Below are 24856 nucleotides of genomic sequence, written 5' to 3'. Positions count from 1 at the left end.
GGCAGGATTCAGCTGTGGAGAGGAGAAAGGTTTTGTGCTCTTACGTGCTCACAATTAAATATCTCCTGAAGCATTAACACAAAAAGAAAAATAAAGTGGTCAAAAAGAACCATGACTAACCTTTGACTGTGAAACAGCCCAAAGAGGTCGAGACCTAGCTTAATCCAAGGTCATTTAGGTCTTTTAACAAACCCATATTGGAGTTTTACTGCGGAACAGACCCTTACCTACTGTCTCGCATGCTTTGCAATTCATTGTATGACTTTGAACTCCACTTTTTATAAATTAACGGCGACCGTTTTGACCCCACCTCCCCCTTTTTCACCGAGTCTTTCCCATAGGGCCTACATGCACAAGATCTACTTGTGTATGCAATGTGCAGTATACATTTCTACCCTCTCATTGGATCTCTTTTTTTCAATAGAATGTTCTGGTGATACATTGGAACATTACTGAAATTTCCCTTTGTAAATATCTTTGTTTGAGTCCATCAAATCGGCAGGAACACTCCTCAGGGTGCAACACTGAGCATAAGATGTATACAGAACCCTTGCTATATTAGCAGGCACTGTACTAGAAGTCATCATGACTGTAATTATATTCCTGATTTTTGGAGTATTCTCCCTTTCTCTCTTAAAGGGGAAATGCATAGATTGTGTGAACGCAAACTTAATGTGCAATACATCTTTTTAAAGTTAATGGTCATATTTCTCTAGTAATAATAAGAAAAGTCTTTTCTCTTCTTATGAAAAGGTTACTAGAGATTGCATATTAGATTTATAGTGAGGAAAGTCTGTTGGTCCTGCTCTAGACCTAACACTATCTTCCAAGAGTAAGCATTGACTGTCCATTTAACTACCCCATTAAAGTCAATGCTTAGAGATGATCTACCTGGCAGTTGAGTGACATGAACAGCTGTGGTCCTTTCATTAAGGATTTCCTAACATCCCTGCAGTCTGATGTGATCCACAGAACTAGCCTGACACTTCTTTAGAGAAGTTGTCAACACTGATACCAGCATTTTTTCTCAATAATATTCCTCTAAAAATAATTTTCTAACCATGCAAATGTTATATTAAATTAATTGTATTGTTGCATTTATATAGTGTTTCATAGAGCTGATGAGGTAAAAAAAAAAGTGCTATGATTTCCTGCTGGTCCCTGTCCTCATAAAGTGTAAAGATGTTAGGGTGTTGGATGTAGTTTGAGGTGCGTCAGATTCAAAAACATGCTTCAACATTGTGCAGTGAACGTCATTGCGCTTAAGGATGAGGTACGGCAGAGAGTTTGACAATAGGTGCTGCCATGTACTTACTTTTGATTCGTGAACAGTTTCCTAAGGTTGAGATCGTCATAGAGCACATAATATATGGATAGGTGGAGTCCACCATAGAGTATATTATATGGAGCAGACCCAGAAGTGATACAGATCCAACTCATCGGGCAGTGTTAATCAACTGGGGTATATATCTCTTAGAGTCCACCCAGAAACAAACAGTGGGACAGCCACTGGAGACATTGTTTAACAACCAGTTCGTTAGAAGTCCTGAAATGGGGACGCTAGAGCATATAGGGGGGCAAATTCACAACAGTACTCCCGTAGTACTCTTTTACATACCTTTATATGTATTTGTGAATTGGCCCCAAAATGTATAACATAGGAATAAAATGTTAATATTCAGGTAATATTCACATACAGTTAGCGCAAATAGGAAGGACTGTGCACTCTTTGCACTTTTTCTAATACGGTTGGATGTTCTCAGGCTGATTCAAAAAGGCCTAAAAGAGAATGTAAAAGAGCACTTCTGTAGTAGCACTTCCTATACTCATAAATGATTCTGTGAATTTGCCCCATAAGCAGCAACAAAACACAAACATAGAGGTAATGGCATGATTTTTCTTTATACCAAAATGGCGGTAATTACAGAATGCCCAGTAATCCAGATGGGACCAACTCAAAGGCCAAGATACTGCCAGATCAGTAAAATGATGCCAAATGTATGGGGTAACAGCAATGAAATTTGGTGAGATGAGCGGGAACCATGTAGTTTTTTCGAGGAAGGGATAGTGCCACCTATTGTACATATATACACATTATGAGCAAGGTAAAAAGTAGAATAGCGAATAAGGTTGGCAACCTGAGCAGAAACTACAGCTTCACCTACTCTAGCTAGGCTGAAAGGGGGCACGTTTTGTGCAGGGGGTTCATGCCCGAAACTGCTGTGAAAGGCTGCCAAGGACAAGCACCAGTTAGGTAAGCCTTAGGCAGGTCATGGCCCAGAGTCTAGCAAGAGTGGCCCTCTACATATGTGAGGGTGCAACACAAAGCACTTGGGAGGTTGCTGGCCTAAGAGGACAAGACACAGGCAGCGTGTCCTGTGCTACCCTCCCGGCTTCACCACAAGCCCAGTACTTTTCTTTCAGGATGCCTGCTTCTCCTACACTTTTTTCACATGGCAATTTAGGGTAAGAAAGAAACAATGTAGTGAAAGGAGAATTGCCCTGCTTCCATTGTTTCTGCTGGGACACCGGCATGGCATAGATGTGGTAGGGCTACTTTTCAATCCTAGCCCATCTCTTCTTTGATCTGTGAGTCTCACAAGAACAGATTTGAGAATATATACACAATATATACACACGTTTCATTTCTATTCCTCTCCCTTTCCAACTCTCCTCCACCATTCCTGATGAACTCTGTTCTCACCTCTAGCAAGAGACCTTTGATCCAAACAGTAGTACCCAAACACTGTTGTCTTAAGGTATCACTTCCTGCTGAAACAGCCTATCTGGAAGCTGTAACTAGCAGATTGTGTTGATCGAGCCTTCCAGACACTGCAGCTCACACCTGTCCTGGGAGAAAGGAGCCTGTTGCCTACCATGTTTATCCAAACTGCTGGCCATGGGTCTTGTTGGAACCCTCAGTGAAAAATTAAACTACTCTATACTACCTTTCAGGCTGTTTGCATTGACTTGAGCTAGCCACCTTGACTTCAGGATACTTGGTTCCATCCTATTGACTCCTTACCATTGTATAGATATCACTTGCTGCTTGCTTTATGTCAGTATTTTGAGGTGGAAGGAATTATTAACTTTAAACACCCCTACCTTCGGCTACGAACGTGCTAGCTTGGTGGCAAGTATGTTAGTTAGGGTGAGTCTGCTGCACACTACAGCTCAGGTCTGACCTTAAAATTGTTTTGCACACAGGCATTTCATACTGAAGAATTTTGCCTAATATATATATATATATATTCACTGAAAAAACCATAGGTTTCACACACGTTATAGTTAGGAATTAGCATTTAAAAAACCTTGCAAATTCACTGAAAAAACCATAGGTTTCACACATGTTATAGTTAGCGGAAATTTTACTGATAAAAAACCAATGAAATTCCCCCGTTATAGTTAGTGCAGGCAACTATAACTCACGCGACCGCAATCCTCTGCTGATGCTAATACTGTATTTAGACACTTATTTACCCATGTCTTCTTCCATACATTTTTAGCTATACATATATTACAAATATTTTTTTTTCATAAAGACACATATGTCATCAGCAGAAGATTGCGGTCGCGTGAGTTATAGTTGCCTGCACTAACTATAACGGGGGAATTTCATTGGTTTTTTATCAGTAAAATTTCCGCTAACTATAACATGTGTGAAACCTATGGTTTTTTCAGTGAATTTGCAAGGTTTTTTAAATGCTAATTCCTAACTATAACGTGTGTGAAACCTATGGTTTTTTCAGTGAATTTGTACGGTTTTTTAAATGCTAAGTTACTTTACGCCATTCGTGGCGTGCGCGCCCACTTAACGCAGTTCGTTCCGTGCGCGCACGGTGCGCTTCGCGCACCATGCGCGCACAGTGAGCACGCGGTGCGCTTCGCGCACTGCGCGCCCACTTTACGCAGTTAGTGCCGTGCACGCACGGTGGTCACGCGGTGCGCTACGCGCACCGCGTGCCCACGTTACGCTAGATGGGCCATGTACGCACGATGCGCTTCGCGCACCGTGCGCACATGGAGGACATATGATGCACTTCGTTTTTAAAGGTAATATTTTAATTTTTCGCAATAGTTATAAGCCATGCACAAATGGTGCCCTTCGGGCACCATTTGCACACGGGGTGAAGAGAGTGTGGATAATTTTTTTTTTAAATATTTTTTTTTTTAATATTTTCGTTTTTCACTTCTGTGATAAGCCATGCACATTGGGTGAACTTCGGTCACCAATTGCACACGGGGTGGGGTTAGTGTGGATAATTTTTTTTTTTTATATATTTTTACCGTACGCGTACGGTAAGCGTAATCGGCGAAATTAGCGAAAAAATAAAAATTCCGTTTTTGGCCTTGGGGGATCTTTGGGGACTCCCTCTACATGGCTATGTGTGTGGGAGCTGTCAAAACAGCCCCTTTAAATGTTTTTGTGCTTTGTTTGTTAATCATCTCTCTCAGTGCGAGAGAGAAAATGGCGGCCGCCGCTTCCTGGTTTCGGCCGATTAGAATGTTTACTAAGATCTAAGAGCCAATCAGAATCGCGCTCGCGCACGCCACCGTACGCGTACGGTAAGCGTACGGTAAGCGTACCGTAAGCTGGCTCAGATATATATATTGATTTAAAGGCTATTTTCTCAGAATCTACTGAACAGATTTACACCAAACCTACAAAAGGCACTTCCTTGACCTAGGGACTACCTCTCTGCCAAATTTCTAGTAATTCTGTTCAGCCGTTCGGGCTGTAGCCCTGTCTAAAGGTCCTATGGAAAAATGCATGGGAAAAACGCGTTTTGGGACCCCCTTTTATCTCAGCCCCCGCTTGACGAATCCCCCCGAGACTTTCAGGGTAGGAGCGGAGCGTAGCGCCCCACCTATTTTGAGAAATTCGCGAGGATTCGTCGACCGGCGCCCAAAGTTATTCAAAATAGAATGTTGCGGATTTCCTATGGAAAAGGGGTCCTAACTATAACTACCTACTGGCGACCGCCAGTAGGTAATATATATATATATATATATATATATATATATTACCTACAGTATGTAGTTATAGTTAGGATCTTGTTTCTATTCAAAAAGTGTTTTTTCTTTTGCCAATATCTTTGGCGCCGTTTGACAAATCATTGCAAAATTTTCAAAACGAATGGGGCGCTTCGGTCAGCTCCTGTCTTGAAAGTTTCGGGGTGATTTGTCAAGCGGGGCCCGAGATAAAAGGGGGGTCCCAAAACCTGTTTTCCGCATGTTAATTTCCATAGGAAAAATTGGAAAAGGCTACACCCTGACTGATGAACAGAATTACACCAAATTTGACAAAAAGGTAGCTCTTGGTCCAGAAAGCAGCCTCTTTTTAAATGGTGTAAGTCCGTTCAGTAGTTCCTGAGAAATTAAAAAAGGAAAACTTTCGATATCTGGGCACCGAGGAGGAGTCGCCACTACTCCCGAGCATGAGCTGACTTCTGATTGGCTACCAACACTCCAAACCAGGAAGTGTTAGCAGCCATCTTGTGACTCTGTAACCGAGTCTCAAGAAAACAGAAGAAAAAAAGGTTGAAAAACAAGAAAAGGAGGCAGGGTAGAAATACCCTGACCCACAAGGTCCCACAGAGACCCCAGGCTCCAAAAATGCATTTTTAAAAAATAATTTTTTGCCAAATTCACACTAGGTTTGCGAATCCGGCCAAAATTATAAAAAAACATGAAGCGCTTTGTTTGTTAAAAAGACCCCAGGTGGGCCATGTCCCGGGGGCAATTGTAAATTATGGTGTGGGGGCCCGTGGGGCATGCGGCCCCCCGCAGCCCCGGGGACCACCACCTCCCCGGGGCTTTAAATAAATAAAGGGGGTCCTTGCAGGACCCTCCAAGCCCTGGAGACCGCCACCTCCCCGGGGCTTTGTTGTAATTGGGTGGGGGGGCATCGCGATCCTGCCCAAGCCCCGGGTACCACCAAGTCCCCGGGGCATTTAATTATTTGGGGGGGGCCTGGTGGGCCCCCCAAGGCCTGGGGTCCACCACCTCCCCGGGGCAACCTGATTTAAATGCGGGGGGCTACGCTGGTGCCCCCGCAGCCCTGGGGACCACCACCTCCCTGGGGCACTAATTATTTAAATTTGGGGGTCTGTTAGGGACCCCCAGCCCTGGGGACCACCACATGGGAGGGGGGCAGCGCAGCCCCCTCCTGGAGCCCCCGATGGCCATGGGGATCGCCAACCCCAGGGCTGGCTCCTGCAATGTCCCGGGGTGCCCACCCCCGGGACATTGCTGTTTGCTATGGCAGGGCGGGAGCATGGCTCCCACACTGCCATAGCAAACTCTGCTTTGCTTCATTGAAGCGAGAGCAGGAAAACCTGCTCTCGCTTCAATGAAGCAAAGCAGAATTGCTTTTAAGCAAGGGGAGCTGCAAGTCAGGTGTGGCACAGTGGCCAGGGTGCCTGACTCCGGACTAAAGGGTTTACGGTTCGATCCCCGGCGGCAGGTTAGCCCAGCATCATGTGACTCTGGGCAATAGCTCACTTAATCTTCCCGAGGGCCCGCAGCGCGGGGACACCGCTTCGAAGGTAGCTGTGCGCTTTACAAATACTGGTATTTCATTTATTTAATTATTTCCAAAGCAATGCCGGCTCCCGCAGGAGGTGGGGAGCCGGCGGGACCCTGGGAGCAATGGGGCTCCCCCCAGGGTCCCCAACTGTGAGGCCAGGCCCTGGGGGATGGGGTCCCCGGGGCCGAAATTGGCACAAATGTAAAAGAAGGGGGGCCACACCCTTGTTAAAAAAAAATATTTATAATAAGCCGCCATCTCGCCAGAGGGCAAGCCCATTTTCTCCACCACTCTGCAAACGCACCCCCGGCGCGTTGTTAGTTGGGAAATTAATTCCTCTTGAATACTGAGAGTCCCTGGGGGCCAACTAGCCCACCAGGGACCTCCAGTAAGTGCCACTCAGCTGGATTGCAGAGAGGTGGTCTGAGGCCACCCCCCTTTTTACACCACTCTGCAAACGCGCATCTTGGTGCACTGCTGGTGGGGCGATGAGGTCCCCTTGTGTACTGAGGACCTCAGGGCATAAGTGGACTTCAGCCCCCAGCAGCAGCAGTCTCCACGAGTTGCGTTTGCAGAGTCGTGTAAAAAGGGGGCGTGGTCTTTGAGCACACTCAGCAATGTAGCTGTATAGGGCTTACTTGATGTAACAGGTGATCGAGTTGGCCCCCAGGGACCCTCAGTATTCAACGGGACTTAATTCCCCAACTTAGAACGAGCCAGGAGGGGTGTTTGCAGAGTGGTGGAGAAAGGGGGCATGGCCTCTGTCCAGCTTTCGGCAGTTACACTATCTGGGACATGCTGGAGGTATCAGGTAAGCTAGTTGACTCCGAAGGACCCCCAGCAGCGAAGGGGACTTCAATCCCCATCCAAGTGCACACCAGTAAGTGCGTTTGCTGAGTGGTGGGGAAAGGGGGCATGGCCTGCTATGACAACTTAGCAATCCTGCTGTGTGGGACTTGCTGGAGGTAATAGGAGGAGTAGTTGGCCCCCAAGGATGTCCTTGGAGGTCAACTACCCCTCTTGCTACCTCCAATAAGTCCCACACAGTGGGATTGCTAAGACGTCTTCAGGGGCCATGCCCCCTTTCTCCACCACTCTGCAAAACCGTGCCTCCTGGCAGAGAACGGAATGGGGGAAGAAGTCGAATTTACTCCTGAGGGACTTTGGGGGCCAAGAAGCCCTCCTGGTACCTCCTGTAAGTCCTACGCAGCGGAATTCCTGAGTGCTGGTCAGAGGCCCAGCACCCTTTCTCCACCACTCTGCAAACGTGACTACTAATTAAAGAAGTGTTTGCAATGTTATAGGTTTTGCATTTGCAAGAGTTAGAGCTATTGGCAATGTATTTGTAAAAGTTTTTTTATGTTTTTCAGAGTGGAGTGGATGTACGTTGTGTGTAGTGGAATTGTGTGGTAAGTTGTGCAGTGAAATTATTGGATAGAAAGTATGTGATTTTTTTTATAGGAATTATGTAGAGTGGGATTATGTGTTATGGAGAGTAATTATGCGGTATGGTAGTCTTCCTCAATTCCATAGAGGCTCAACTATGAACTCAATGAGACAAAAAAAAGAAGGAATCACTGAGGACCACTTCTGGACCTAGTCAGAGGTATGAGCAGGGCCACTGGAATTATGCAACTGTTTATGCGGCTGCACCGACTTTCGCACAAATATTAATTTTCCGCATTAGCCATATAATTCATCATCTTCTCCCTAATCTGTAGATTTGCACAAAAAAAGCCTTGTTTCTAACTCAAACGGCTCAAACGTTACCAAAAATGCCTCGACACGTGTTACAGCCTGTTGGAAGGCCCTTTGCAAACCTAAAATGGTCACCTGTTACTTATTGCTAAATGTGGGTGTTACATTGGTACTAATGGTGTGCAAGCCACTCTTGCTTCCTTCTGCGCCTCTCTTGCCTCTTTCTGTATTTCTGTTGCTTCTTTCTGCACATTTCTTTCTTTTTCTGCACTTCTCTTGCCTCTTTCTGCAAATCTCTTCTACGTTCTGCATCTCTCTTGCCTCTTTCTGCATGTCTGTTGCTTCTTTCTGCACCTCATTTGTTTCTTTCTGTACCCACCTGCTTCTTTCTGCACTCTTCTTCCCCCCCTCTGCACCTCTCTTGCCTTTTTGTGTACATCTCTTATGTCTTTCTGCACCTTTTTTGTCTCTATCTGCACCTCTGGTCCTTCTTTCGGCACTTCTTTTGTTTCTTTCTGCACCTGACTTGCTTCTTTCTCTACCCTTCTTGCCTCTCTCTCCACCCCTCTTCCCTCTTTCTGCACTTCTGTTGCTTCTTTCTGCACATATCTTGCTTCTTTCTGCACCTCACTTGCCTCTTTTTTTCACCTCTATTGCCTCTTTCTGCAGTTCTCTAGTCTCCTTCTGCACTTCACTTGCCTCTTTCTGTAACTCTCTTGCCTCTTTGTGCACCTCTCTTGCCTCTTTCTGCACCTCACTTGCTTCTTTCTGCACCCCTTTTGCCTGTTTCTGCACCTCTCTTCTATCTTTGTGCAACTCTCTTGCCTCTTTCTACACCTCTTTCCCTTTTTTCTGCACCACTCTTGCCTCTTTCTGTACCTCTGTTCCTTCTTTCTATACCTGTCTCATCTCTTTCAGCACCTCTGTTGCTTCTTTCTGCACATATCTTGCTTCTTTCTGCACCTCACTTGCCTCTTTTTTTCACCTCTATTGCCTCTTTCTGCAGTTCTCTAGTCTCCTTCTGCACTTCACTTGCCTCTTTCTGTAACTCTCTTGCCTCTTTGTGCACCTCTCTTGCTTCTTTCTGCACCTCACTTGCTTCTTTCTGCACCCCTTTTGCCTGTTTCTGCACCTCTCTTCTATCTTTGTGCAACTCTCTTGCCTCTTTCTACACCTCTTTCCCTTTTTTCTGCACCACTCTTGCCTCTTTCTGTACCTCTGTTCCTTCTTTCTACACCTGTCTCATCTCTTTCAGCACCTCTGTTGCTTCTTTCTGCAGTCGTCTTCCTCTCTGCACCCCTTCTACCTCTCTATGTACCCCTCTTTCCTCTTTGTGCCCCTCTCCTACCCCTTTCTGTACCCCTCTTGCCTCTTTTTCCACCTCTGTTGGTTCTTTCTGCACCTCTTTTTCTTCATTCTGCACTGCTCTGGCTTCTTCCTGCACCTCTGTTCCAAATTTCTGCATCCCTCTTGCCCTTTCCTGCACCCCTCTTCCCTCTTTCTACACCTCTCCTGCCTCAGTCTGTCCACATGTTTCCTCTTTCTGCACCCCTTTAGCTGGTTTCTGCAACTCTCTTGCATCTTTCTGTAGTTCTCTTGCCTCCTTCTGCACCTCACTTGCCTCTTTTTGCACCTCTGTTGGTTCTTTTGTACTGCTCTTGCTTCTTTATGCACCTCTCTTGCAAATTTCTGCACCCCTCTTGCCTCTTTCTGCACCCCTTTTACCTGTTTATACCTCTCTTGCCTTCACCTCTGTTCAATCATTCTGTAGCTCTTTTGCTTGTTTTTGCAACTCTTGCCTCTTTCTGCAGATCTCTTGCCTCCTTCTGCACCTCTATTGCTTCCTTCTGCACTCCTCTTGCCTCTTTCTGCACCCCTGCTGCTTCATTCTGCACTTCCCATGCTTCTTTCTACACCTGTCTTGCTATTTTCTGCCCCCCTGTTGCCTCTTTTTGCATTCGTCTTCCTTCTTTCTGTACCTTTCTTGCCTGTTTCTGCATCTCACTTGCCTCTTTCTGCACTTCTCTTGCTTCTTTCTATGCCACTGTTGCTTCTTTCAGCAATTCTCTTGACTCTTTCTGTACTTCTCTTGCCTGTATCTGCACCTCTCTTGCCTCTTTCTGCACCTTTCATGCCTCTTTCAGCACCTCTGTTACTTCTTTCTGTACTTCTCTTCCTTCTTTCTGCACACCTTTTGCCTCTTTTTGCACCTCTATTGGTTCTTTCTGCACTGCTCTTGCTTCTTTCTGCACCTTACTTACCTCTTTCTGTACTTCTGTTGCTTCTTTCTACACCTCTGTTGCTTCTTTCAGCAATTCTCTTGCCTCTTCCTGCACTTCTCTTCCTTATTTCTGCACCCTTCCTGCCTCTTTGTGTACCTCTCTTGCCTCTTTGTGACCCTTTCCTACCTCTTGCTCCACTCCTCTATCGTCTTTTTGCACCTCTGTCGGTTCTTTCTGCACTGCTCTTGCTTCTTTCTGCACTTCTCTTGCTTCTTTCTAAACCTCTGTTGCTCCTTTCATCAATTCTCTTGACTCTTTCTGCACTTCTCTTGCTTGTTTCTGCACCCCTCTTCCCTCTTTGGGCAACTCTCTAGCCTCTTTCTACACCTCTCTTCCCTCTTTCTGTACCACTCTTGCCTCTTTCTGTACCTCTATTGCTTCTTTCTGTACTTCTCTTGCCTCTTTCTGTACCCCTCATGCCTCTTTCAGCACCTCTGTTGCTTCTTTCTGCACTCCTCTTCCTTCTTTCTGTACCCCACGTGCCTCCTTCTACACCTCTGTTGCCTCTTTCAGCACCTCTGTTGGTTCTTTCTGCACTGCTCTTGCTTCTTTCTGCACCTCACTTGCCTCTTTCTGCACTTCTCTTGCTTCTTTCTAAACTTCTCTTGCTTCTTTCAGCAATTCTCTTGCCTCCTTCTGCACTTCTCTTGCTTGGTTCTGCACCTCTCTTGAGTCTTTCTGCACCTCTGTTGCCTCTTTCTGCACTTCACTTGCTTCTTTCTGCACCTCTCTTGCCTCTTTCGGCACCTCTGTTGCTTCTTTCTGCACCCTTCCTGCCTCTTTCTGCACCCCTCTTCCCTATTTGTCCAACTCTCTTGACTCTTTCTACACCTCTTCCCTTTTTCTGCACCACTCTTGCCTCTTTCTGTACCTCTGTTGCTTCTTTCTGCACTTCTCTTGCTTCTTTCTGCACCCTTCGTGCCTCTTTCAGCACCTCTGTTGCGTCTTTCTGCACTTCTCTTCCTTCTCTCTGCACGCCTTGTGCCTCCTTCTGCACCTCTGTTGCTTCTTTCTGCACTTCTCTTGGATCTTTCTGCACTTCTCTTGCTTCTTTCTGCACATCTCTTGCCTCTTTCAGCACATCTGTTGCTTTTTTCTGCACCTCACTTGCCTTTTTCAGCACCTCGGTTGCTTTTTCTGTATAGCTCTTGCCTCTTTCTGCACCCCTCTTTTCTCAAGTCAAGTCAAATAATGCTTTCTTCGAGTGATTACTCATAAAAGCAGGACAAACACTCATAGTTAAAATGCAGTTGAAATACAATCGATTCAAATCAAATAATACAATATTAACTCAACTAAGATACATTCATTTGCAGACAATTTCCCATAATACCTGTTTAACAAAAAATATGATAAAATACAGATACATCTTAAAAATTTAGCCAACATATAAAACTAATTATCTAAAATTAATTAATGATAATATCCATGGGAAACATTTTCAAACAGAGAATAGTTAAATAACTAGCAGTCTCTGCCTGATCGTCCATGCCCATCCCATATATTTAGCGGTGGCAATTAATATCCAAGTAACTGGGCTTGTGCATATAATATGCAGAGCAACAGAGCTGCAGGTAGTTCCAAGATTCCTGCACATAGGTGATAACCAAACATGTCTTGGCTCACAATAAGCCTGACAGACGAACAGAAAATGGCCAAGAGTTTCTTTCCCCTGCCCGCATACCGGACAAGAGTCACACCCCCCTTCTACCCATTTTGATGTGAAGGACCTTATGGGAAGAGCTCCCACTCTCAACTGAAAAAGGAGCTTTCTGTCTCCCGGCTTTGTACCAGCTGGGTCTGCCCATAATGAGGTTAGCCCAAGCTCAATCAATGATGCTTTTAATGATTTAAGCCATCCGATCTTATGGAAACGGTCAGCCTTAATAACATCAATAAACCCTTCCGCATAATGAGAAAGCTCTGGAGTTGTCCAGAGCCTTCGCCAGTACAATATTGGGCGGAGTCTAGCTAGGTCCGTGAGTTGTTTCCTACCAAGGTCATACCTTAAAGGCAACAATGGGCTGCTTTTCGGGGTTCCTGTAATGGAACGTAGAAACTTGTTCTCGGAGATTTGTAGGGAACTCTTTTTTTCGAACCCCCACATCTCCGCACCATAAAGAGCAGAACCAATTGCCTTCGCTTCGTAAACCTTCAGTACTGGCTTAATAGGTTTAGTCAAAGACTTCCTATGTTCCAAACTAATGGCACCAGATAATTGCTTGTGTCGCAATGTAGCGATGTCTATGTGCTCGCACCACCTATTATTATCTGCAACTTGTATGCCCAGATACATAAATGATTTCACCACCTCTAGGGACCGGCCATTCATGACAATTTTTGGTTTAAAATTACGATGCGGCTTAAAAAACATTAATTTGGTTTTAGTGACATTCACCTCTAGGCCATGTTCGCCACAAAATGTATCAAAAATAGTCAGAGTACGCTGTAAACCACTAGGTGTTTTTGATAAAATAAGCGTGTCGTCCGCAAACATTAAAATGGGAATTTTTAAATCTGCAAGTGAAGGAGCATCCACTGACGCTGATAACATGCGGGAGACTACACCATTAATAAATAGAGTGAACAAGGTCGGAGCCATTGAACATCCTTGACGCACTCCACGCTCAACGGGAAAATCCGCAGTGACCATCCCGTATCCACCCCACTGAATTTTCGCAAAAGTTTGCTCGTGGAGCCGCATTATCAGCGATAAAAGCTCCGGTGGAACCCCTATGCTATGTAAAACTTGCCACAGTTTGGCCCGTGGCACCAGGTCGAAGGCAGCCCGTAAATCGACAAAGGCCGCATATAGGCTGCCTTCTCCCAGCACCACAGTCCTCCATTGCAGTAATTGAAAGCGAAAGACCTGGTCTACAGTACTCGTCGCTCTTCGGAACGCTGCTTGGAAGGGAGACAATATATTATTCTCCTCTGCCCAGTCAAGGAGCCTGTTTACAACAACGCGGCCAACTATTTTTTGCACGGTGTCAATGAGGCTTATTGGCCTGTAATTACCTGGCTGAGCTCTATCGCCCTTTTTAAACACTGGGATGGGATGATCACAGCACCCCGCCAGGATGCCGGAACCTCAGCACCTTTTGCGATGGAGTTAATCAATAAATGAATATATTTACACCATCGCACCTTATCGTTTACAAAGATGTTAGCAGGGACACCATCTAAACCAGGGGCACGCCCTCTTTTTACTGTGTTGAGGGCAGACATTGTCTCCTTATAGGTGAAGAGATTCTCTTGAGAAAAAGACCAGGCAATACTATCCTCACAAGCTATCTGATTATTACTGGCGTATTGAGAGCTGAAAAATTTCACCCAGTCTTCTTGGGGGACATTGTTACTTGGGGGGTCCGCTGCTTTCTCACAACCCCACATAACAATATTCCAGAACAATCTGGAATCCCTATTGTCACTAGCTCTTTTCAGATTTAACCAATGCTGCTCGTCCCAAGCTTTTTTGGCATTTACTATACAGACTTTATAGTCCTTCCTGGCTAGGGAGATAGCCACTGGATCCCTCTTTTTGATTACACGGCCCAAAGCGAGCCGGGCGGCTCTGCAATTGCCGTTATACCATTTTGCATTTTTGCATACTCTTGCCCCTTTACGTGCAACCGGTTTCAGGAAATGCTTTTTTATTTGACCAAAGAGAGAATCGTGGATCTTAACCACCTCAGCCAAGCCAAGAGGAGCACTAATCAATTCCATGGCCATAATAGATTTATCCGTTTCTTGGTTAATAGTGTCAATCACCTGTTGGTTGGTCTCCACAGTAGCCCATCTTAACCTGCGCAAATCATTGCCAGGAATGACAAGAGGAGGGGCAAGGACGTTAGAGCAATTCAAATTGTTCAAAGCTGTCCACCATTTATGCACCACACACAGAGGGTGATGATCACTCTCAGGTCTCTCAACAACCTCCATGTCACATACAGACGACCATAGATTCATGCTACAAATGACGTAATCTATTCTACTTTTGTGTCCCCCATTATCAAAAGTCATAGACCCTTTTATATCTGATCTTGTTCTACCATTTAAGGCTCTTAGTCCCTTTTCGAGACACATAGCATTCAGGCCTATTATGTCCTCAGTCCAACGTGTGACTGGCTTCAGTTCTAAAGCAGGGATACCCCAAAGTGAATCCTCTTCAGCTCCAAGAAAAGCCTCGCCAGTCGCTAAGGGCTCAAAGGTCCGGTTAAGATCATCTGCTATAACAATATTCTTGCCTTGTGAATTAATGTCAAGGAGGTCGCCCAGGGCATTTAACACTCCTGATTGTCCACCCTTGGTGGTTCTAGCATACACGTTGTAAACATCAAGAGAACCTGAAGTATCATTAGTTATCCTAATTAACTGGATATCTTTAGAATTAGTCACCATACATTTAATAGAAAATTTGAGGGACTGTCGAACCCAGATGGTAAGACCCCCCATTGGTCTCCCTCTTGGTCCTTTTATAGCTGGTACAGAAAAATGTAAGTACCCCAAGACAAAAACAGGTTCACATGCTCAGGTTTCTTGGAATAAACATATATCAAATGAGGTAACAAAACCAAGCCAATCCCCACACTCAATTTTAGAGTGAAAACCTGCCAAGTTCCAAGAGATTAAGTTTGGTGCCCCGTCATAGTACCCACTAACGTATTAAGGATAAGATTAGGAGTGCCAAGGTTACCCATAACTAAATCCACAGCACTAGGCTGGCCCCTATTACAGATAGCCTTACAAGGAGATAACTTATTTCCACAATCGATACCCTGAAATGTAGATGGACTGCTTCTATCCTGATCATTTGACTCAGATAGAACAATACTTTCGGCCCCAAGAAGTCAGTCGCATTCGTCTAAGTTTGAAAGAGCCGAGAACCTATTTTCTAAATGTATTCCCCACTCTTCAGAATGTACAACCCTTCTTCCTGTGTTAAAGCCGCATTCGGCAGATTGTGACCCCCTTCTCCCCAGTTTTGACACCATGCTCCATTTTGTCCGCAGCATAGACGGGTTGGGGCCCCTCCCTCTCCGGTGATAGAAAAAGTCTAGGGTCAGAGGGATAATATCAGCAGTTCTTCGCTGTGGCGGTAACAGATTCGGAAGAATATCGATTAATACTTCAGGGTTTGAAAAATTTAAAACAACACAATCACCCTGAAATCTTTTAGGGCTGCTTCCAATCCACTCCACCCTCCTTGCCATAACTAATTCTGCTGCCAGCTGTTGCTTGCCCCAGGAAGTTATCACCATGTTGTTAGACAGCCAGTATAGAGCCTTAGACAACAGAGAAGGAGTAGACTCTTCCTGACCTGGAGACAATATGGGGACGTTGGCTAACACAAGTACCAGAGGGGAAGCCTCAACAATGAGCTCAGCCGAACACTTTGCTGTGTTCACAGCCATAAATTCACCTTGAGGGACAGCATCCCCTGAAACAGCCACCCCTGTGGCTAGCTGTGGAACCACCGGCTGGCTAGGCAAAGCAGTCACTGCTCCTCCATCATCCAGACTACCTGTACCCTTTTTAGTCTCCACTCTAGTTATAATTTCGTCAGGTAGACTCCTTACTTTAACTAAAGTTTTGTCCAAGAGATCCCCCAGCCTGTTCACTTCTGCAGTTAACTGTTCTATCCTGCCAACCAGGGGTTTAACGATGCCACCAATTTTCGAGTCAATCATACCCAACAGCTTCTTAAACTGAGCGTTGGATAGGGCCATACAAATATCATCAGTCGACCCCTCTTCCTCAACCCCAGCTGCTTTATTAGGTGGGGAAGCCGGCTTTTTCCGACTTGAGCGTAGGCCTCCACGAGTAGGCTGACCCTTTCCTACTCTTCTTGTCATACGTGGAACAACCACTGGGGCTTTTTCCCCTATTGTATACAATTCAGTCTCCTCCTCACTATTACTTGCCACAGCAGCACAAATAGGCTGGATCAAGTTGGTGCTTTCAGCAGATTCAGATAGTATCACATTATTACTGCTACTAGCTAAATCAGGTAAATCAGCTGAGGGGAAATCCATCAATGCAAGTTCCGGGGATACATCCAACCCCAGAGAGGCTCTCCTCTCGGTGTTGATTTTAGCTACTACCTGCACCAGATAGTTATCCATAGTATTTATGGCCGTAGGAAGCTTTGGATTAGACATAATGCACCACAATACACTATGGACACGATTACCCTTAGAAATACAAAAATAACGTTTTACCAAAATAAATGGGCAGCGTAAATTGCCCAGTCCAGTCTCTGCCAGTCGCGGACTGTCGCAGACTGTCCCGCCCTTGTCCCGGGCTTCTCCCGCGCGCTCCCGCGCAGCGTCAGCAGCAGTTCCAGATAAAGGAAATAGGTGGTTGGAGGCGGGGCAAACAGGGAGAGCGTCCAGGTGCAGGTGATACCAAACGCAGGGACTCCTGGGAAATGGAGTCCCAGCCCTGGCGCTCACAGCCCTGCTGCTCTAGTCTGATGTAGCCTCAGTCCCAACAAGGTAAGTGATGCGGGACCCGCGCAGCGGGTACCGCAAGGATCAGTGATATGGCAGGCAGGCTATAGAAATCAAGAAAGCGGCAAGAGAACGGCAGCCAGCACAAGCTCTCCACAGCGTCTCTTCACTCGATAGATGGTTGTCTCCCAATGTTACTAGTGCAAGCCTGCACTCTTCAGTCGGTGGTCGGAGGCGGGGCAAACAGGGAGAGCGTCCAGGTGCAGGTGATACCAAACGCAGGGACTCCTGGGAAATGGAGTCCCAGCCCTAGCGCTCACAGCCCTGCTGCTCTAGTCTGATGTAGCCTCAGTCCCAACAAGGTAAGCGATGCGGGACCCGCGCAGCGGGTACCGCAAGGATCAGTGATATGGCAGGCAGGCTATAGAAATCAAGAAAACGGCAAGAGAACGGCAACCAGCACAAGCTCTCCACAGCGTCTCCTCACTCGATAGATGGTTGTCTCCCAATGTTACTAGTGCAAGCCTGCACTCTTCAGTCGGTGGTCGGAGGCGGGGCAAACAGGGAGAGCGTCCAGGTGCAGGTGATACCAAACGCAGGGACTCCTGGGAAATGGAGTCCCAGCCCTGGCGCTCACAGCCCTGCTGCTCTAGTCTGATGTAGCCTCAGTCCCAACAAGGTAAGTGATGCGGGACCCGCGCAGCGGGTACTGCAAGGATCAGTGATATGGCAGGCAGGCTATAGAAATCAAGAAAACGGCAAGAGAACGGCAGCCAGCACAAGCTCTCCACAGCGTCTCCTCACTCGATAGATGGTTGTCTCCCTCTTTTCTCTTTCTGCACCTCTCTTGCCTCTTTCTGCACCCCTGTTCCCTGTTTCTGTACATTTCATGCTTGTTTTGCACCTCTCTTGCCTCTTTCTGTACCTCAGTTGCATCTTACTGCACATCTCTTGCTCTTTCTGCACCCTTCGCACCTGTTTCAGCACCACTGTGGGTTCTTGCTTTTTTCTGTACCTCACTTGCCTCAACCTGCACTTCTCTTCCTTCTTTCTTCACCCCTCCTACCTCTTTCTGTACCTCTCTTGCCTCTTTGTGCACCCTTCCTACCTTTTTCTACACCCCTCTTGCCTCTTTTTGCACCTCTGTTGGTTCTTTCTGCACCCCTCCTGCCTCTTTCTGCACCCCTCTTCCCTATTTGTTCAACTCTCTTGCCTCTTTCTACACCTCTCTTCCCTCTTTCTGCACCATTCTTGCCTCTTTCTGTACCTTTGTTGCTTCTTTCTGCACTTCTTGCACCCTTTGTGCCTCTTTCAGCACCTCTGTTGCTTCTTTCTGCACTTCTCTTCCTTCTCTCTGCACCCCTTGTGCCTCCTTCATCACCTGTGTTGCTTCTTTCTGCACTTTTCTTGGATCTTTCTGCACTTCTCTTGCTTCTTTCTGCATCTCTCTTGCCTCTTTCAGCACCTCTCTTGCTATTTTCTGCAGATCTCCTCCTGCCTCTTTCGGTACCTCACTTGCCTTTTTCAGCACCTCGGTTGCTTTTTCTGCAGATCTCTTTTCTTTCTGCTCCTCTCTTGCCTCTTTCTGCACCCCTGTTCCCTGTTGCTGTACCTCTCATGCTTGTTTTTACACCTCTCTTGCCTCTTTCTGTACCTCTCTTGCCTCTTTCTGTACCTTTCTTGCCTCTTTTTGCACTTCTCTTGGTCTTTCTGCACCCTTCACACCTCTTTCAGCACCTCTGTTGGTTCTTACTGCACTGCTCTTGCTTTTTCCTGCACCTCACTTGCCTCAACCTGCACTTCTCTTCCTTCTTTCTGCACCCCTTCTGCCTCTTTCTGTACCTCTCTTGCCTCTTTGTGTACCCCTCCTACCTTTTTCTGCACCCCTCTTGCCTCTTTTTGCACCTCTGTTGGTTCTTTCTGCACTGCTCTTGCTTCTTTCTGCACCACACTTGTCTCTTTCTGCACTTCTCTTTCTTCTTTCTACACCTCTGTTGCTTCTTTCAGCAATTTTCTTGCCTTTTTCCACAGTTCTCTTGCTTCTTTCTACACCCCTCTTGCCTCTTTTTGCACCTCTGTTGGTTCATTCTGCACTTCTTGCACCCTTTGTGCCTCTTTCAGCACCTCTGTTGCTTCTTTCTGCACTTCTCTTCCTTCTCTCTCCACCCCATGCGCCTCCTTCTTCACCTCTGTTGCTTCTTTCTGCACTGCTCTTGAATCTTTCGGCACTTCTCTTGCATCTTTCTGCAGTTCTCTTGCCTCCTTCTGCACCTCACTTGCCTCTTTTTGCACCTCTGTTGGTTCTTTTGCACTGCTCTTGCTTCTTTATGTACCTCTCTTGCAAATTTCTGCACCCCTCTTGCCTCTTTCTGCACCCCTTTTACCTGTTTGTACCTCTCTTGCCTTCACCTCTGTTCAATCATTCTGTAGCTCTTTTGCTTGTTTTCGCAACTCTTGCCTCTTTCTGCAGATCTCTTGCCTCCTTCTGCACCTCTAATGCTTCCTTCTGCACTCCTCTTGCCCCTTTCTGCACCCCTGTTGCTTCATTCTGCACTTCCCATGCTTCTTTCTACACCTGTCTTGCTTTTTTCTGCCCCCCTGTTGCCTCTTTTTGCATTCGTCTTCCTTCTTTCTGTACCTTTCTTGCCTGTTTCTGCATCTCACTTGCCTCTTTCTGCACATCTCTTGCTTCTTTCTACACCACTGTTGCTTCTTTCAGCAATTCTCTTGACTCTTTCTGCACTTCTCTTGCCTGTATCTGCACCTCTCTTGCCTCTTTCTGCACCTTTCATGCCTCTTTTAGCACCTCTGTTACTTCTTTCTGTACTTCTCTTCCTTCTTTCTGCACACCTTTTGCCTCTTTTTGCACCTCTGTTGGTTCTTTCTGCACTGCTCTTGCTTCTTTCTGCACCTTACTTGCCTCTTTCTGTACTTCTGTTGCTTCTTTCTACACCTCTGTTGCTTCTTTCAGCAATTCTCTTGCCTCTTCCTGCACTTCTCTTCCTTCTTTCTGCACCCTTCCTGCCTCTTTCTGTACCTCTCTTGCCTCTTTGTGACCCTCTCCTACCTCTTGCTCCACTCCTCTATCGTCTTTTTGCACCTCTGTCGGTTCTTTCTGCACTGCTCTTGCTTCTTTCTGCACTTCTCTTGCTTTTTTCTAAACCTCTGTTGCTCCTTTCATCCATTCTCTTGACTCTTTCTGCACTTCTCTTGCTTGTTTCTGCACCCCTCTTCCCTCTTTGGGCAACTCTCTTGCCTCTTTCTACACCTCTCTTCCCTCTTTCTGTACCACTCTTGCCTCTTTCTGTACCTCTATTGCTTCTTTCTGTACTTCTCTTGCCTCTTTCTGTACCCCTCATGCCTCTTTCAGCACCTCTGTTGCTTCTTTCTGCACTCCTCTTCCTTCTTTCTATACCCCAAGTGCCTGCTTCTACACCTCTGTTGCCTCTTTCAGTACCTCTGTTGGTTCTTTCTGCACTGCTCTTGCTAATTTCTTCATCTCACTTGCCTCTTTCTGCACTTCTCTTGCTTCTTTCTAAACTTCTGTTGCTTCTTTCAGCAATTCTCTTGCCTCCTTCTGCACTTCTCTTGCTTGTTTCTGCACCTCTCTTGAGTCTTTCTGCACCTCTGTTGCCTCTTTCTGCACTTCACTTGCTTCTTTCTGCACCTCTCTTGCCTCTTTTGGCACCTCTGTTGCTTCTTTCTGCACCCTTCCTGCCTCTTTCTGCACCCCTCTTCCCTATTTGTCCAACTCTCTTGCCTCTTTCTACACCTCTTCCCTCTTTCTGCACCACTCTTGCCTCTTTCTGTACCTCTGTTGCTTCTTTCTGCACTTCTCTTGCTTCTTTCTGTACCCTACGTGCCTCTTTCAGCACCTCTTTTGTGTCTTTCTGCACTTCTCTTCCTTCTCTCTGCACCCCTTGTGCCTCCTTCTGCACCTCTGTTGCTTCTTTCCGCACTTCTCTTGGATCTTTCTGCACTTCTCTTGCTTCTTTCTGCACCTCTCTTGCCTCTTTCAGCACCTCTGTTGTTTTTTTCTGCACCTCACTTGCCTTTTTCAGCACCTCGGTTGCTTTTTCTGTATAGCTCTTGCCTCTTTCTGCACCCCTCTTTTCTCTTTATGCACCCCTGTTCCCTGTTTCTGTACATTTCATGCTTGTTTTGCACCTCTCTTGCCTCTTACTGTACCTCTGTTGCCTCTTACTGCACATCTCTTGCTCTTTCTGCACCCTTCACACCTGTTTCAGCACCACTGTTGGTTCTTGCTTTTTTCTGCACCTCACTTGCCTCAACCTGCACTTCTCTTCCTTCTTTCTTCACCCCTCCTGCCTCTCTCTGTACCTCCCTTGCCTCTTTGTGCACCCTTCCTACCTTTTTCTGCACCCCTCTTGCCTCTTTTTGCACCTCTGTTGGTTCTTTCTGCACCCCTCCTGCCTCTTTCTGCATCCCTCTTCCCTATTTGTTCAACTCTCTTGCCTCTTTCTACACCTCTCTTCCCTCTTTCTGCACCATTCTTGCCTCTTTCTGTACCTTTGTTGCTTCTTTCTGCACTTCTGTCACCCTTTGTGCCTCTTTCAGCACCTCTGTTGCTTCTTTCTGCACTTCTCTTCCTTCTCTCTGCACCCCTTGTACCTCCTTCTTCACCTCTGTTGCTTCTTTCTGCACTTTTCTTGGATCTTTCTGCACTTCTCTTGCTTCTTTCTGCATCTCTCTTGCCTCTTTCAGCACCACTCTTGCTATTTTCTGCAGATCTCCTGCCTCTTTCTGTACCTCACTTGCCTTTTTCAGCAACTCGGTTGCTTTTTCTGCAGATCTCTTTTCTTTCTGCTCCTCTCTTGCCTCTTTCTGCACCCCTGTTCCCTGTTGCTGTACCTCTCATGCTTGTTTTTACACCTCTCTTGCCTCTTTCTGTACCTCTCTTGCCTCTTTCTGTACCTTTCTTGCTTCTTTATGCACTTCTCTTGCTCTTTCTGTACCCTTCACACCTCTTTCAGCACCTCTGTTGGTTCTTACTGCACTGCTCTTGCTTTTTCCTGCACCTCACTTGCCTCAACCTGCACTTCTCTTCCTTCTTTCTACACCCCTCCTGCATCTTTCTGTACATCTCTTGCCTCTTTGTGTACTCCTCCTACCCTTTTCTGCACCCCTCTTGCCTCTTTTTGCACCTCTGTTGGTTCTTTCTGCACTGCTCTTGCTTCTTTCTGCACCTCACTTGTCTCGTTCTGCACTTCTCTTTCTTCTTTCTACACCTCTGTTGCTTCTTTCAGCAATTTCTTTGCCTTTTTTCACAGTTCTCTTGCTTCATTCTGCACCCCTCTTGCCTCTTTGTGCACCTCTGTTGGTTCATTCTGCACTTCTTGCACCCTTTGTGCCTCTTTCAGCACCTCTGTTGCTTCTTTCTGCACTTCTTTTCCTTCTCTCTGAACCCCTTGCGCCTCTTTCTTCACCTCTGTTGCTTCTTTCTGCACTTCTCTTGAATCTTTCGGCACTTATCTTGCTTCTTTCTGCACCTCTCTTGCCTCTTTGAGCACCTCTGTTGCTATTTTCTGCAGATCTCTTGCCTCTTTCTGCACCTCTCTTGCTTTTTTCTGCACCTCACTTGCCTCAACCTGCACTTCTTTTCCTTCTTTCTGCACCCCTCCTGCCTCTTTCTGTACCTCTCTTGCCTCTTTGTGCACCCCTCCTACCCTTTTCTGCACCCCTATTGCCTCTTTTTGCACCTCTGTTGGTTCATTCTGCACTGCTCTTGCTTCTTTCTGCACCTCACTTGCCTCTTTCAGCACTTCTCTTGCTTCTTTCTGCACCACTTTTGCAAATTTATGTATCCCTCTTGCCTCTTTCTGCACCCTCTTCCCTATTTCTCCACCTCTTTTGCTTCTTGCTGCACTTCTCTTGCTTCTTTCTGCACTGCTCTTGCTTTTTTCTGTACCTCTGTTGCAAATTTCTGTATCCCTCTTGCCTCTTTTTGCACTGCTGTACCCTCTTTCTGCACCTTTCTTGCCTGTTTCTGCACCTCTCTTGCCTCTTTCGGAACCTCTGTTGCTTCTTTCTGCACTTCTCTTGCCTCTTTTTGCACCTCTGACTTAGAGGTAGTTTTAATCTCCATGCCCTATTATGTACTAAGGCCTTACAGGGGAGGTCATGCCAATCACAGGGGTACCCCAACCCATAGTGTACCCTAGTGTATGTAGGTATTTTCACTGTATTCTAAGTGTCTTTCAGGATAGCACTTGTCCGGGTCTGGTTAGTCAGAGTCAGTTACCACCAGTACCAGTCAGCAAAATGTTGTGGGCAGAGGATGACTTTGCAACAAGGCCTCTTTCTGCACCTCTGTTGGTTCTTTGTGTATATCTCTTGCTTCTTTCTGCACCTTTCTTCGTCTTTCTGGACTTATGTTGCATCTTTCTGCATTTCTCTTGCGTCTTTCTACGCGTTTCGTCCTCTTACTGCACATGTCCTACCTCTGTAGGAATAGTTAGAAATTAGCATTTAAAAAACCTTTGAAATTCACCGAAAAAACCATAGGTTTCAGGGACGTTATAATTAGAAATTATCATTTAAAAAACCTTTGAAATTCACTGAAAAAAACATAGGATTCAGGGACGTTATAGTTGGAAATTAGCATTTAAAAAAACCATAGCAATTCACTGAAAAAAACACACGTTTCAGGTACATAATAGTTAGTCGGACATTTCACTCGTACAAAACCAGAGAAATTTGGCCGTTATAGTTAGTTGAGCTAACTATAACTCACGCCCCCGCAATGCACTGCTGATGACATCACATATTCCATCATTCATGACATGGTCAGTGACATCACTGATGACATCACTGATAACATCTCAAATGACATCACTGATGACATCATCCACATGATAATCTGATGCACCTCCTCACGCCCTAATATAACCTTTGATACACACACTCTGAAATACAGACTACCATTTTCGAAACCATAGACACACCAATACCAGTTACTACATAACTACTCACTGATTCCTAAGTCTACACACACGTCCACTCATTCACCCATACAGTCACTCATACATGCAGTCAACCGGCAATACGGCACTATCATATGCACTCATATACCTATACAGACACCCACACACCGCCACTCATCCATAGTTACTCACACACCTAGTCAGTCATGCAAAGAATCAATCACACTCCCATTTACTCTCCTATACAGTTATACACACACCACCTCACTTATTCAAACATATACTAACACATACTTGCACTCTTATACAATAACTAATACAAACACACACTCATCTATACAGCCACTCTCACAATCACTCACTCTCACATATAGTCATTTATATATTCCAACACTCAGATATACTGCCATTCACATATGTAGTTATCCACACATATACCACTGAGGCATCTAAACACTCACCAACACACCCATACATACACTCACCCACCCATACAGCCCTTCACAGATGAACTCTTGAACCCATACACCCAGTGAATCACTCACACATCTATACCCAAAGTCACACACCCCCACAGAAACTCAGGTACCCATACAGATACTCAGACAACCAATCAACAACCCATAAAGACACTCATTTAACTACTCACCAACTCATGCAACTGCTTAAACACCAACTGACAAACTAAACTGTGTGAAGGTCTGTATAAGTTACTAACCCATGCATTCAGTAAGACACATTTAATCACTCACTTATACAGTCAGTCACGCACCTACTAAATCATCCATTCAGACACTTATACACCCACTCATTCTTCAATACACCTTGGCATATATAGATATATATATATATAAAACATATTTAAACTTTACAGAAACACACAGTCACTGGATGATGTCATCAGTGATGTCATCAGTGATGTAATTTGAGATGTCATCAGTGATGTCACTG

The 24856-nt window shown here is 45.8% G+C and overlaps 1 pseudogene; it reads left to right on the top strand.

Moving 5' to 3' along the window:
• Positions 1 to 24856, top strand: part of LOC146870876 (uncharacterized) — a 219927-nt pseudogene that overhangs the window by 61652 nt on the left and 133419 nt on the right.

The sequence above is a fragment of the Triturus cristatus genome, chromosome 1_1 (genome assembly GCF_964204655.1).
Source record: "Triturus cristatus chromosome 1_1, aTriCri1.1, whole genome shotgun sequence".
Taxonomy (NCBI): Eukaryota; Metazoa; Chordata; class Amphibia; order Caudata; family Salamandridae; genus Triturus; species Triturus cristatus.
The sequence above is the reverse complement of the archived record's forward strand: the minus strand, read 5'-3'. Positions and strand labels throughout refer to the sequence as shown.